Source organism: Dipodomys merriami, unplaced genomic scaffold (assembly GCF_024711535.1).
Source record: "Dipodomys merriami isolate MVZ:Mamm:240054 unplaced genomic scaffold, mDipMer1.0.p SCAF_42, whole genome shotgun sequence".
Classification (NCBI taxonomy): Eukaryota; Metazoa; Chordata; class Mammalia; order Rodentia; family Heteromyidae; genus Dipodomys; species Dipodomys merriami.
In genome coordinates, this window is record NW_027205826.1 from 10,069,965 (window position 1) to 10,081,931 (window position 11,967).

At 53.2% G+C, this 11,967-nt stretch overlaps 1 long non-coding RNA gene across 1 annotated transcript; it reads right to left on the minus strand.

Moving 5' to 3' along the window:
• Positions 1–212: 212 nt before the first annotated feature.
• LOC138807506 (uncharacterized) lies at positions 213–3,154 on the minus strand. Its single transcript, XR_011366182.1, has 3 exons — positions 2,940–3,154; positions 2,088–2,219; positions 213–927 (listed from the first exon to the last, which is right to left on the minus strand). It is a non-coding gene; the product is annotated as an uncharacterized lncRNA (long non-coding RNA).
• Positions 3,155–11,967: the final 8,813 nt, after the last annotated feature.

Consider the following 11,967-nt stretch of genomic DNA (forward strand, 5'->3'; position numbering starts at 1 on the left):
GGGCCTGCCCACCCTCTCCTGTGTGCCTTGATTTCCCGCCCCTCAATTCCCAACCAATCAGCACACAGCTCTGGGTACCAACTATGTGCTGAGTTGGACACGCACAAGGCCCTAGACAATGGCCTTGTTCTCTGTGAGTTTCTATTTTAGGGAGCTGGAGATTTCAGATATTTTAGAGGATGGAAATACACACAATGAGTCACAGACGTGAGGAAGGTAATTTCAGAGATTGTTACGTTCGAGGAGAATAAATCATCTGGTCTGCCCGATGATTTTCCTAGTCCATCTTGCAGGCTCAGCTCAAGACGCCCTTCTCTTCTGGACCCTTCCCCAATGCCTTCCAAGGGTTTATGGCCATCTCTCTAGGACTTCCGGTCACTCCTGCCCAGGCCCTCTCTTACTACACCGGAGTGGGTTTGTGACAACTGCTCCTGAGCCCCCTCCCTCAGGAGCATTGACCTTGTGGACAGCAGGCAGGGTGCCTGGCTCACAGGCTGTTTCCAGCCCGCAGCACTGGGTCAGGCAGCTCCAGTGAGCGAGGAAGCAGATGTCTCCGAGCCTCTGCAGTCCCGGCTTCCCTAGGGAGGGTGGTGGTCTGGCCTGTTGCGAAGACATTGTCCCCTCTGGCTTGGCTTGGCTGGATGTCACCGAGAAGGGAGTTGAACAGATGAACTTGCCCCTTGGAAGAGTGGTAGTGTTTGTGACCCTGCCTCCTCCCCTCTGATCACCGAGCTGGGCAAGGCGCCCCTTGTAAGTGTCCCAGAGGCTACAGGCTGAGCCAAAAAGAAGATGAACAGTTCTGTTCCCTGCGGTGGGCCGATGGAGGTAGAGCGAGGGCACGTGTTCCAATGAATCTCTGTTTTCTCTGAAGACTTATGAGGCTGTGCGTGCAGGGGAGGGGGAACGCAATGCCTCTCCCACGAAGCCCTGAGAAGACAGAAATGGAGATTTTTTTTCATGCTCTTCTGCCTGGTGATTTTTTATATTTTGGTCTTCTTTCACTCTTGGCTTTATGCATGGCGTTAGGATGTACCAAACCAAAATCAGCACCGTCCTGAACCCCCCCCTACGATGCCCCTCTGCCAAGCCCTCCCTCTCTCAAGGATGCCGACCCATCCTGCCAGGACCAGTCCAGCGTGGTCTGATAGTAGAGGGATGCCTTCTAATAGAGAGATACTGGCCAGGTTGCAGGAGCTGGATAACAGGTGATGACAGGGGAAATTAGGGTGTAGGAGGCGGGACTTGCATAATTTCTGGGGAGGGGAGGAGGTTGCAAGATTTCTAAAGCTAGGATTCTGGACGCTTCCAGGCTCCAGCCCTCCCTTTTTCTAACACAGAGCAGGAAGCAAACTAAATGGGTTTCGAAGTGAGAAACAAATTGGATTTTTTAAAAATGCTCTGGTTCTAATGATCAGAGGGGTTATTCATAATCCAGGAGTAGAATGTGTGTCTTGAAATCTATGGTTTGCGTTGACAGCTTCTCCTTAATGGGCAAGATCTCACACACGATAGCACCATAAAACACAGCGCTCGGCTGGTCCTGCTGGGTGTCTGATAAGGGAGATCGACTGAGCTCAGCACAGACGGTGAGTACTGGGTACCATGCAGGCCTCCCCTCCCCTGCCCCTGCCCCCCATCCCTCCCTACTCCACTGATATAAAGTGCCAGGCTCTCATCTGTCCCATCCCACCCCCCTGCAGGTAGGGAAAGTCAAGAGGAAGAGGGGGGCAAAGGTTGAGCCCTTGAGGCCCTGCCTCCCTTGGAGGCAGAAGTTTCCAGAATGCCTGAACATGTGCCCTACGGAACTCCATGCTTATTTGTGACAGAGTTCCATGTCAAGTCTGGGAAACACCACATAATCTATGGAATGCCTCTTAGCGTGTCATGGCTTGGAGCTGTCATGCTTTCTCTCAGACTAATGGTTCCCAAACCTGTTTCGTTGAGGGGCCAAACATTGTTTTTCCACAACCCCCTAGTGTCCTGCAGGGACCACGTTTCCCAATACACCATGCTAGACAGAGCCACGTTCCCTTGCTGAGGCTGCTGGGGCGGTGGGGGTGGGGGAGGACAGAAATTTATCCTCTCACGGTTTCTGTAGGTAAGAAGTCCAAAATCAACAGTGCGACACAGCCAGCGCCGTCTGAGGTGGGAGGAAAGGTCTGCCTTCTCCCGGTGTCTCCGCACAATCCTCGCTGTTTATGCCTCTACGTTCCAGTCTCCTAATAAAGACACAAACCATCCTCAGAACCACCTCATTTCAAGCTAGTGGCTGCTGAAGACTCCTCTCACAACATGGTCACATCCCAGGGGGCTGGAGGGTCAGAATTTCACCATAACAATTGGATAAAGGAAGCCGGGTGCTGGTGGCTCAAGCCTATAATCCTAGCTACTCAGGAGGCTGAGATCTGAGGATCTCGGTTCAAAGCCAGCCCGGGCAGGAAAGCCCGTGAGACTCTTATCTCCAATTAACCACCAGAAAACCAGAAGTGGTGCTCAAGTGGTAGGGTGCTAGCTGTGCTAGCCTTGAGCTCAAGAGCTGAGGGACAGCACTCATGCCCAGAGTTCAAGCCCCATGACTGACAAAGCAAACAGCAAAAAAAAAACCAATTGGATGAAGGACTCAATGCAACCATGACAATGCAGTGGCTCTTGGAAGCATGGTAGGGACAAGAAGGGGGACAGAAAGGCCAGTGCCTGTGGGCAGGAGACTCCTACTGACCACCCACACTATTCTCACCCACACAGCAGTGACCACAGAACAGTAATGAATTGCGGGGGGGGGCAATTTACAGATGATGAAGGACATCTCCATTCACCAATCCCCACCACCTTTCTGACAACCTGCTGGGCAGGAGGTTCCATTGTTATTTCTGAGTGTATTAGTCAGTTTTCCAAGGCTGTGACAAAACACTTGAGGAACGATTTCCTTCTTGGCTTACCAGTTCAGAGGTTTCGTTCTAGTCTTGGCCCAGTCTCTGTTGGGTTTATGGTGAGGCAGAACATTATGGTGACAGGAAAGGAGACTGTTTACCTCATGGCAGCCAGGAAAGAGAGAGAAAGAATGAGAGACAGAAAGAGGGGGGGGAGACAGAGAGAGAGAGACAGGAGAGACAGAGAGACAGAGAGATGAGACAGAGAGACAGAGAGAAAATAGGGGCCAGAGTTCCAATATCTCTATGATGTAACTTCCTCCATTCTTGAAGGGACTATGACCTCCCAGTAGTACCAAGTCTTCTACACGTTGACTTGGGTGGGGGGAGTGTATTAAGGAATCAAGCCATGTAACAGAATAGGAGGTTGAATCACCACTTTTAGTCCACAAAGTAAACGATACAGTCAAGAACCAAACCCAGGTGAGATTAAAGAACCAAGCCTGGAGACCATTGATGGGGGTGAGGCCTGCCCTCCCTGCCCCCACCCCCTTCCTCCCCCCCACCCCCGCTGGGATGGGCACCATTGAAGCCAGCAACTGTATACCATGTTGGTACAGTTCAGGGAGCTCTGGGGGCTGCCTGGGGCTTGAGTGCCCACAGGTGGTACTCGTCCTAATGACCCTAAGCTCACCCCCTGCCAGCTCAGATGGAGAGCCATTCACTGGCTCAAGTGGTTTCTAGGCACCTGCTCATTAGACCTGGATGCTGATGGCGGAGAATCAGTGTTCCTGTGGGTCAGTCCAGGAAGGAAGGGCAGAACACCGAGCAAAAAACACACCCAGCCTGGCTTTCCCAGTCCTAACTCAGAAACAGGCCTGCAGGGGAGCATTTTCCAGGAAGAGACAATATGGGTAGGGGCTGTGGTGAGGGAAGCTAGCTGGCTTCTCTGAAGGCAGGAGAACGTGATGGCTGTCAAACAGCTCCAGCAAGCCAGCAGACTGGCTTTGTCTAGGCTCATCCTGGCCTGGTACAGCTTGGCGGGCTCGAGAACCAGGCCTGCCCCTTCCTTGCTAGGCCAGAAGCCCTCTCCTCATGGTTTCCTCCTTCTTGGTCAGAAGAGATGTTGCTGTAGGTGACCAGTCACATGTCCTGCAGGAGCTCAGGCTCCTGCAGACTCACTGGGTATTGTTGCTACACATTTAGTTCAAGAGGCTCTGCTGGGCCCCACTGAAGACAAACTCAAAGATCCTGAGGTTTGGTTTTTGCCGGAGGAAGAGGAGATCCAGGGGATGTCTTTAGTGTTTGGATCGTATAGTGAGTTAGATGGTGACACCACCCTACCTCCCCTCCCCCTGCCTCCAAAAAGAAAGATCTGTCAAAATCCTAAGTACCAACACTTATAAAAGTCACCTTACTTGGAAATAGGGTCTTTATTGCTGTAAGCAAGGAAAGGATCTCAAAATGAGGTCATTCTGGATTCAGGCTAGGTCCTGGATGCCATAGCAGGTATGGTAAAAGAAAGACAGAACACGCAGGAAGAGGGCAGAGGGGAGAGTGCCATGTGAAGAAGGAGAAGCAGAGCCGGAGTGATGGGGCCGCGAGCCCAGGGACCCCTGTGTGCACAGCATCCTTGTCTGAAGAGAGAGCGGCCTGCCGACATGACACCTCGACTCTGGCCTCCTCACGGTGCAGAACTCATTTCTGTTGCTGTAATACCCCTGGGTGTGTGGCAATTTGTCAGCGCAACCACAGGAAACTAACAGAGCTGTCATGTTCAAGAAGAGCCGGGAAGGAGGGCTCTCGGGTAGGAAACACATGTGTATCTGTCGGAACCATTTGAAGGAGAACTTTCTAGAACTTTCCAGCAAGGTGGCGACTGCCACAGGCACATGACTAACCTCCTCTTGGAAGTTTCATAGATGGGATTCCTGTTTATAAGGGCTGAACACATAGGTCAGGTCAGTTAAGTGCTGCCAATTGGGTCCCCTGTGTGTGCAGCTCATGATCGCAGTTCTCACGGCTTTGGGGGTTCTGGTGGAGGGACTGCCCCACCTGACCTCCTGGAGCAGGTGTCTGTGGGAGGGGAGCTGCAGGGAAGGGGGAGGTTGTGAACCCTGCCTCTCTTTCTGGCCTTCCCTCTCCCACTTCTGAGTGGCCAGGGAATGACAAGGCCCTTCAAAAATGGCCATTAGAGAAGAGGCACGGCCGGCTCCCCGTGAATGTGAAGCACCTCCATTACCATAATAACTAACCACTTAATAACTGGCTTCCCCACTAATTCTAATTGAAACACGTAATGATATTTCCGGGCGGAGAGTGGCAAGCCTGAGCCTTAGCAGACATCTCCAGGGCCCTCCGGGGCTTCACGTGGCGAAAGCCGTGGGCACTCCTTGGGTAAGCTGCTGGAATGGACCAAGGCAACAGATAGCAGTTCTTGTACGGCTGCCAGGAGCCACAGCTGATGATAAAAGCCATTAAAGGTCAGCTGGGAATGGAAAACTATTTATGTTAAATGTCACAGATTAAGCCACAGAATGGGCCTCGGGTGGGAGCAAAGGGTGAGGTGAGACACACTGGTCACTGGGCTACTTCTGTGGGAGCCTGAGGAAAGTGGGGTGGCCTGGAGAGGCAGGCCACAGGCAAGGCTGGGCAGCATTGGATTTGCTGGCTCCCTCCAGCCCCGGGAGGCAGGTGGATGGCACTGAGCCACAGGTGATTGGCTAAGCTGGCTGCCTGTCAGGGTTGCTAGGACACCTGACAGAGAGAAAGGATGGAGTGGGTTTCTATCACAATGCCATTGAGGGGGGTGGGTGTCTCTAAGAAGGTTGAATGGGACAGGAACTTGGGACATTGTGAGGAAGCTTGAGCAGATGAGAGGGAGGTCCTGCTTGCTCTCTCCAGAGTGTTGTCCTGGGGTCCCTTGTGGGGTGTGCTTCACTGTAACTGAGAATGAATGGGACAAAACCCAACTGCTCTATCCAGCCAGCAGCAGGAGGCCGCGGAGACCAACTACACATTCTCACGACCACTTCTTCACAGTCCTTAAGTTCAGCAGCATTGGAAGGACTCCAGCCTCAGGGGTGGGAGGGCTCAGAGAAGTGAGGACCCCAGGAATGTCCCCTCAACCCCTGCCTGGCACCAAGCCATGGAGGATTTGCTTCATACATTACAAAATGCATCTAAGGAGCCGGTGCAGTCACACACAGCTCTAAGGTATCGCCCAGATGTCAATCAAGTCACACAGGCCTCACCAAAAAGAAAAAAAATGTCCTGCCACTCCCAACGATTTCCCTGGGGCTCCTAGAAGGTAAAGCTGTGATTTCATTGCTGTTTCGTAGGATCGCCCTGCCATAATATCAGTTGCTATGTGGTCAGAGAAAGCAAACCCATGTTAACATAGAAATAGCAGACATACTTATGAGGAAGGAAGCAAGGCAAATATATCGTCCAGCATGGTGGTTTGCATTTATAATCCTAGCTACTCAAGAGGCTGAGATCTGGAGGATAGAAGTTCAAGGCTAATCCAGGCAAAAAGTTGAAGAGACTCCATCTCAGCCAATAGCTAAGTATGGTGAGACGTAACTAATCTTAGCTACAAGGGAGGCTGAGACCAGGAGGATCACAGTTCTAGGCCAGCCAAGGCAACAAAAGTTCATGATCACTCCCCTTCTCCACAGAAAAACCCAGTGCAGTAATGTACCCCTGTTATCCCAGCTATTATGGAAGCATAGTTGGTCCCCTCCTATAGAGGGGACCAACCTCCTTTCCCCAAAACTCTTATCTCAAAAATAACCAGAGCCAAAAGGCCTAGAAGCCTGGCTTGGGCAGTAGAGTGCCTGCCTGACAAGCATAAAGCCCTGAATTCAAATCTCTGGACCACCAAAAATAAATAAATACATTCATGAATAAAGAAATATTACCTAATGCCCTTCCCTACAGCGGTGGGAGGGTAGCTACTGGTGAGGACTGTCTGGAGCTTTCCTCTGTTCCTGGAAACCAGCTGGTAGCATCTGCAGGGATCTGAGTGACAGATCCCACGGCTGTCTCCTCCTGACATTCCAGGGAGGGGACGGACCCTCGGCAGCCCGACCAGGCCCTGGGAACCACCTGCCCTTCGCTTTTCCTATGTACTGTTGGGCTGCAGAATAACTATGCTAGAAACGACTTAGCCCCAAAAGACCCTCCTGCCTAGGGATCAAGAGAGAGCCCACAAGGCCTCTGTCTCCCTCTGCACTCCAGGCTTGGCAGCGTAGCCAGGGTGGATTAGGGCTTTTAGAGACAGACGCTCCAGAGAGTCATTGTCTCTCCTGTCAACTAGCAGAGCTGCTGGACATGACTCGGCACCAGCCCAGTGGCCGGCACTGGACGGTGATGTTAACCAAGACCATTATCCCCACTTGGAGATAACCCTGCTGTGAGTGGGAGGTTGACACATTCCCAAATAGCTCTGCACATTAGTGTGGTAGGAGAAGGAGAGGTAGCCCGCACTTGGAGCACTGAGAAGCAAGAGCCAAATGTGTGAGCAGGAGCCTGGGCAGCTAAGGAGTAGCTGGGCTGAGAGGGGAGTAGGAGGAGAAGAGGCTAGTGAGGGACATTCAGAGGAGAAGGACTTCCGGTCCTGTGCTTAAGAAATGAATTCTGAGCTGGGTGCCGGTGGCTCGAGCTTGTGATCCTAACTACTCAGGAGGCTGAGATATGAGGATTGAAGTTCAAAGCCAGCCCAGGCAGGAAAACCTTTAAGACTCTTATCTTAAATAAACTACCCCAAAAGCCAGAAGTAGGGCAGGGGCTCAAGTGGTAGAGTGCTAGCCTTGGGCACAAAAGCTCAGGAACAGCACCAGGCCCTGAGATCAAGACAGAATCGGCACCAAAAAAAAGAAAGAAAAGAAAAGATAAAGAAATTCTGAATGAAGATGGCAGGGAGGAAGTCCCACTGGCGGTGGGCAGGGGAAAGGGAGGACTTGGCGTGGGTTTGGGAGAGCCTTCTCTGGAAGCTGCTAGACACTGGTTCTCAGCCTTGACAACTTCAGCATCGCCTGGGAGGTTTTGTGAAAACAGACAGCTGGCCTCTGCCCCATGGTTCCTGACTCAGCACGTCTCCGTCTCTGTCTCCATTGCAGTGCAGAATTTGCAATTCCAACCAACCAGCTCCCAGGTGCAGCCCAGGGAGCCAGGGACTTTAGATCATAGCAGACAGAGGAGCGGGGAAGCAAGACCACCAGTGGGGGAAGAAGGGGCAATAACATATGTGAAGATGGGGTGAGGAGAGACGGGCTGCAGAGATCTTACCTGCAGGGGGCTAGTGAGGGGCTGAGCCCAGATGTGGACAGTAGGTGGCAAGACCTTGCATGGTCTCAGAGATGCTGAAAAGGATCGGAAGAACAATGCAGCACAGAACCTGGAAACAGGGGCAAAGTTGAAGTCCCAAGGGAATGAGGCTGAGGCCAGAGTCTACCTCTCTTGAGGTACTGAGGGGCCAGGCCTGTGTAATCTCCCCAACCTGTAGATAAGAAGTTCAGGCTTGGGGCCATATTTGAAGGTCGCAAGTGCACAGAGGTAAGAAGGAGGCAGGTCAGACCCATAAATTGGGCAGGTGGGAGAAAAACGGGGTTCCCTTGGACAAGGAGGCTAACATCGATGTCCCTGATTTCCAGTCCAGCGATGAGAAAGACCATCTTGCTCAGGCCCAGCACCCTGTGGATGCAGGCCCTACACCACCCAGCCAGAACCCCTCCAATCTGGCTGCTAGCTGGCTAGAAAGGGTGGCGAATCGGCCTTGGGCAGAGCTGCATGCAGCCGTTCTCAGAGGCTTCTGCAACTAGCCAGGGCAGGGCAAGAGGCTGTAAGGCTGTCAGCGGGAGGGGGGCAACAGTCCAGGAAGAGGAGCCCACATGGACACGCCCACCAATTTCCCAGCGTGGATCACCTCCAGCTGCTGTCTGCATCTTAACACTGGATCTGGGCATCACAAGAGTGGGGTTTCTCTCCTGCTGCTGTGGTCTGGTGCCTGGATCCACTGTGCACGGTGCACATAGAGTTTGGACGTGACTTTCAAGGAAGCCAGACCTCATGTCCCTTAGTCATGGCTCAGGCTCACACTCTTCAGTTCACAGAGTGGGGGCTGGTGATGAATCCCGGATGGCCTCCATGTCTGCTTCTAACTACTGGGTATAACATGCACAAGCACTTTTCTGGCTCGTTCCTTTCCCACTCCCCAACCCCCAGGGCTCTCATGATTATTCTTGGTGAAAACTCTTCTGAGAGAGTTGTGGCATCTTCCCCGGGGTGGGGAGGTGGGGAACTCAGCAAGGGATCTGTTCTGGGAAGCAGCATGCTGATCTCTGGACCCTGGCTCCCCCAGCACCAGGGCCTGGACAGATGGATAGATGTCTCTCCCAGCTTTCTGAAGGCACAGCCCTACTTCCCACTTGGCATGCTGGGCATCAGCTTCCGTCTTCTGCCGATGGTCACTATTGGGGTTCCTGCCCTCACCCTCCCCACACTTAGTGGCCTGGCCCTTATGTGGGCATGCATTGTCTCTCCTGGCATCAATATTAGCACCGGCACCAGCTCCTCAAGCCCAGTCCTACGGCACTGACAGCTGCTTTTAAGCCAAGCTTCCTCTCCAGCCCACAGTGGACTTAGAGGAGGCTGTGGGGACTCTGGGAAGGAGGGTATGGGAACAAGTGCTCTGGCTGGGAGGGACCTGTCTACAGGAGGCTTGGGGTGCAACAGGCAGCCTAGAAAGAGGAGACGTGAAGAATACACACCTGGCAGGACCACCTGGGTGCCTAGGAGATTGGTCGGGGTTTACTCTCCAGCACCCCCTGTGGGCGAGTGGCTCATTGCAGGCCTGGGGCTTCGATTAGAGGGGGAGCTGTTCACCCAGGCCTCAGTGGGATGCTGCTAGCCTGCAGCCAGAGCCAGCCTGTGGCGTTCCTCTTTACCTCCCAGCCCTAGGAGGACTCGGCTGCTCACACAGCCCCCAACTCCCCAGCCATCACCGCAGCTGCAGCCCCAAGAGTCAGCTTCAGACACGGTGAGCAAACTCTGGCCCAAGGGCCACCACTGAGGTTTGCATGAGCATGGCCCACGGCTGTAAAGCAGGGACCAGGCCTGCGATTTGGTTTGATTTTTACTCTTTAAGGGGCTGTACAAAAAGGCTTTCAATATGCCACATCAGTTTGTGAGAACAATGCATCTTGATCAATGTCACCCCTTTCAATCTTCTCCCCCCAGCTCCCCCAACCCCTCACCCCTCAATTTTCCTAGCTCCATTTTCACACATATCCATGGAATGTTATGAGTGACAGATACCTTCTTGCTGTGTTCTCACGAGAGAGAGAGAGAGAGAGAGAGAGAGAGAGAGAGAGAGAGAGAGAGAGAGAGAGAGAGAGAGAGAGAGAGAGAGAGAGAGAGAGAGAGAGAGAGAGAGAGAGAGAGAGAGAGAGAGAGAGAGAGAGAGATTCCTTTTAGATGGACACTAAAAATAAAACAACTACAAGGGCACTAATTTCACCAGAAGCCCCCCCCCCCCCGCCCGGTCTAACTGTCCCCTCCAATGGCCTCATCTCTAACATGCCATCACATGGTGGATGAAGGCTTCCGCATACAGGAGTTCTGGGAGAGCACAGATGCCTAGTCTGTAACCTGTGTTATCCCTCACCTTGGGGAAAAGCACAAACGTGCCAATGTCCATCTAGCAAAGCCAGGCTAGGCTGAGAGCAAGAACAGTGTGTGCCTGCACTCTGGAGTGTGCAAAAGATCCCTGACCCCCAGCGCAGGGTTCCCCCCACCTCCCGCCCCGTGGAGAAGAAGCCGTGGGTGTGGCGTGGGCAGAGATCTTCTTTCTGAGTGAGCTGAGATTAGAGGCTTTTACGGCCATAAATGCACCATGGCTGCTGCTGCTGAAATTTAAGTAATTTTCCTCTAATTAAGCAATTATCTTAGAGACAGCTGCTCCGTGCTCCAGGAACGGTTTGGTGGAGGGTGGGGAGTCATGAGATGGGGGTGTGTGCATTTGGGAAGCCCCAGATATAGAAATACCCTGGATACAGGTTCCCCAGCTGAGCCAAGGCGGTGGTGATGGTAAGATAAAGGGGGACCTCAAAGATAGGTGTGGGGACCCCAGGCCCCAAGGGCCCCCCTAAAAACCTTGGAGCCAAATGCACACACAACAGCTGATGCATCGCTCATCAGACTCCATCCCACAGGGGCCCTGAGTGCCGGGGTCCAGGGAGGGGCAGGAGAGGGACAGGAGTCCTGGGGGCTGGCAGGGGGGCGGCCAGCTTCCTCAGTCTCCCACTGAATGCGCACAGGGATGGATGCCCACCCACCTCTCCTTCAGATCACAGGCCATGGTCCAGAGCCCTAGAGAAATCCTCTTGGCATCTATCTCAGGAGGACAGGTACAACAGCTGGGGCCCTGGACCCCTGAGCCCCCTGTGTCAGGGGTGCCAGCCTCTGCCATGCCCTGGCTTGGCTCACTGCTGAACTGAAGTAGACCCTTCCTGCCAGCCGCAGCCCAGTGTGTTGCCACGGGTGCTGGTTAGTGCCCAGAATGGGCACCAAGGGACCCATGGACCTCCCCGAGGAACTTGTGACGCTGTCCGTGCAGCCAGGCCAGGTCCCAGAAGGTGGCCAGGTGCCTCCCATATCTCTAGGAAGCTCAGGTCCAGCGAGTGGACAGAGTGTGGTTGATTAAGGCTGATAAAAGTTCCGCTGAATTTATTCCTCAGCAGTGCAGTGCATCCCACGTAAAGGGAAAGGGCAGTGCATGCACAGAGCATAAAAAGGGAATTTAGTTTTTATGCAGTGGCAACCTAGAGAATTAATTCCTGCCCAACAGAGGTCAGGCGATAGTAACTGAATATGAAACAGGAGCAGAGAGGACTCCAGGGAGGGAGAGGCCGAGAGGGAGAGGCTGAGAGGGAGAGGCCGAGAGGAAGAGGCTGGGAGGTACCTATGGGCTTTGAAGAGTGGATAACTCAGCCCTGATTGGCAGGAGGTCATTTATTGAGCACCTACTGTGGGCCTCAATGCTGTGGGGATCACAGCCATGGGTGACTGAAGCCCTCAATGCTTTTATTTGTTT